This window comes from Cryptomeria japonica, chromosome 6 (genome assembly GCF_030272615.1).
Source record: "Cryptomeria japonica chromosome 6, Sugi_1.0, whole genome shotgun sequence".
In the NCBI taxonomy this organism is placed as follows: domain Eukaryota; kingdom Viridiplantae; phylum Streptophyta; class Pinopsida; order Cupressales; family Cupressaceae; genus Cryptomeria; species Cryptomeria japonica.
The window spans coordinates 208,362,868-208,366,694 of record NC_081410.1 but is presented as its reverse complement, the minus strand read 5'-3'; positions in this window follow the sequence as shown (position 1 = coordinate 208,366,694).

The window sequence follows — 3,827 nt, the reverse complement described above, 5'->3', positions numbered from 1 at the left end:
GTCTGCATAAACCATATTTGAGAGTCGACAGCTATGTCTACTTCCTCATCTTCTTGGAAGAGACCAACAAGATCTCTTTGTTCAAATTCAGAATCCTGCACTACTGCATTTTTTGGTGGTGCCTCAAGAGCAAGCCCTTCTGGTGATGAAGGAAGCTTATCTTGATTTTCAGCTACATAACTAGGAGCAATATTTGGGTATGGCCTCCTTGAAATGTCTTCCTCATAAGAGGAAGATAATACACCTTGAGCTATTTGCCTTCTGAGGGCAATCAACTCATTAGCCAACTTCTGCACCTTGGGATCTGTTCTCTTGGTAGCCCATGATCGCCAATGAAGAGATTTCTTTGGACCCATTTGATTCTATCTTTATCTTACCAACAAGAATAAGATCATCTTCAATATCAATTGTCAAGGCTTACGCTGCTGCAAGGTCTTTTGGAACAACTCTTCTCAACAAGAAACACATCTCAGGCACTTGAGCATTGATGAAGAAGCACTTCAAATTTGCAGCAGTAGGCTGAGCAACAACTGGAAATTTGTTACACAACTTATTGAATTTAGCCACAAAATCTCGCATGGGTTCATGTGACTTTTTTTCATTTGAGCCAACTGAGCTAACAATGCATACACATCTTCTACAGGCTTGAACCTCTCTTGAAACTTGATTTTAAGTGTGGCTCAAGATACAATCGAACCAGCAGAAAGGTTATAAAACCAATCAGCTGCAATACCTTGGAGAGTCTCCACAAATAGCCTTACAGATACATCTTCGTGCTCAACACCATGAACACCACATGCAATGTGTTCGTCAGGGTGTTGTTGTCCATCTCCGAAGAAATTGGGAAAGTTCTTCCTTGAACCATCAAGAAGAGCATGTAATGGCAGAGTCAGATTCAACGGACCAAAAGCATTCCCCCAAGGACCTTGAGCAACCATTTAACATATCCTTGGTGAAAGTTTGAGAAATTACAAAACCAGGAATTACAATGAATAGCATACTGGTATACTTCAAACAAAAGCGTGAGGCTTTTGAATGCGTATCGTATCCTAGCAGAAACCCAAGAAAAATTATTCTGAAAACAACAAGACACTAGACTTCAAACGAAAGCGTGTGGCTTTCGAATGTGTCCGTGTCCCTATCAGAGTCGCCAAAAACTGTTGGTGACTCGAATGGGCCAAACAAATTTATATCATAGATTATAAGATAGAATTACCAAAATATTTCCAATCTCCTATCAGCAAGAAACCCAAGAAAAGTTATTCCTTTTAAAAAAAATAAAAATCAGCAAGACACTAATCTTTAAACGAAAGCATAAGGCTTCCGAATGCATCCATGTCCTTAGTAGAGTCGCCAAAAAACTGTTGGTGGCTCGGATGGGCCAAACAAATTTATACCAGAGATTCTAAGATAGAATTAACAAAGTACTTCAAATCTCTCTCCCTCTCTCTCTCTCTCTCTCCTCAGCAGAGTCGCCAAAAACTGTTGGTTGAAAATTTTGTACACTTGGGGAGATATGCAAAATTGTGGTTTCAACCACAACGTGTGAGTAAAACTCTCCTAATTAAGGGAAGACTCCCCCTATCTAACTACAACTCTGAAAATAAAATAGGATGAGATAGCAATCTTTCTTCTTCCTTCAAAAAAGACAATATCCTTTTCTCTTCACAGAAAAGGATAGTGATTTGATATAAACAACAGTAACCACTTTCAAAATGAAACGAAAGAAAGGAAATGAAGTTTCCTGAAAGCGCAAAGACTTCCGTCACTTCCTTCGGGATGGGACAACAATATCAAGCTCAAAGACTTGATTATGTGAAGTCCTATCTACCATTTTCTATACTAATGCTATAAATAACAAATTATAACAGCTCAAAGACTGAAATATCTTATTATTTTCTACTTAAAAGAATGGGAGGTAGTATAAGCTCAAAGACTTACAGCTATTTCTCACAAAATCTATTCCTAAATTTTCCTAAGAACAAGTGAAAGCACAAAGACTTACAACTTCTCTCAACAAAATATTTATTTTAATCTATATTAACCTCAACTACTTGCAACACAAAGACTGCAAATCAGATGTGATTAAGCTCTTTAAGAAACACTTGCAAGAAAGATAATATAAAACACAAACTCAAGTATGTAGCACAAAGACTCAAAGCTTGAGCAATTTCCTTCTATTCCTTTCAATTTTTGAATTCACATATGAAAGCTCAAAGACTTCTTTGCCATAAATTTGGCAGAGTTTTTTGCTTTCTTTCTAAAAGATAAAGATTACAATAGACCCCTCAAGTATTTATAGGAGAGGAGTCATGAGAAAAAAGGTGGGAGGATCCCAACTAACTGGAGAGATTCTCTCAATGACCAAGACTTATTCAATAACTAAGACTTATTCCAACTACATTCCTGATTGAACACAACTTGTAGTTGCTTTACATGTAATTACAAAAGTGCAAGTAATAAGTTAACTTGCAATTACAAAGTTATATTTTTACATGTAACTTGTCAAAATGAAATTACAAATGCATAACTAAAACTATTCCATGTGTCTAAAGAGACGACTCTAACTGCATCATCCTTTGTCTGTGATGTTCTTCATGTCGCTTTAGGATGCTAGAACTTGAAGTATTCTGGATTGGTAAAGACATCTTGAACCGGAATGGGAACTTGCATCCTTGTCTTCTTACTTGGGGTAGTACTATCTTTTCAGGAGGGAAAGGGTTGCCTTCCTCTTTTCATGTCATGACCATCTTTGTCTTGAAAGCATTCTATGCTCTCAACCATGAATTGTTGTTGTATCTCTTCGTTGTATCATCCTTCATTCTTGAAATCTTCTCGCAAAATAAGGCCCATTCCTTAATCCATTGATTTGGTAGATTGTGTGTGCAAACTAGACTAACAAGGGAAGAGATAAATTGATGCAAAAATGGGCTCACAAGTGAATTTCGGGTTTTGGAAGTTGCATTACATGTGTGGGGAAAACAAGAGCATTAACTTGCAATTGCGGGGAACAAACATGCAACTTCATATGTGTAATGGGTAACTACAAGTTTGCACATGTAATTGGACCTTTAGAGCTCATTTTCAAGTGCATTTTTGGATCAATTTCAGGTTCTGGATGGCTGGCCGCAAGTAGACTTTAAATACGGAAAATGAATGAAGGTGTGAAATGAGTGGATGAAATGGTATGTACGGATGATGGAAATGAATATGAGTGAAAATGAAAAGATTTTGGGAAGATCGCCTTCAAGAAAATGGGAATAACTTTCAACATGTAATCTGGTTCTAAAAACCCGATTTTGAAAGAGGGGGTATTTCACATCTTTTCAACTTGAAATTTCAACAAAAAATGGTTAAATCTTTAACCGTAAGGGAAGAACAAAAAAATCCAGCCAACTTGTAATCGGGATTTAAAATCCCGAATACAAGTAAAGAGGGAAAATGGGGAAGAACAATGCAGTTCAAAAATTGCATCTCTCACAAAAACCGATTTTATGAGGAAGAACAACATATTTACAAAATTATAATTAGAAAGGAAAACTAAGAAAACAAGAAAATAAGGAAAAGAAAGAAAGGAAAACATACCTTGATTCAAACTGAAAATGCCTCTCCAAAAAATGCAATCAATCTTGGAATGAAGAAGACAATCCAATAAATAGAGAGAATCCACAATGACAAACCCTAGCCACGTTTTTGCAAAAACACCTTATGTATAAAAACGTGGCAGCAAATGCAAAGGAAATGGTGTGAAAGATGTTTGAATCTGCTTCAACCCTCAACGCCTTGTCATTCCAAGCAAAAACAATTTATAAGATTGCTGATTCGTG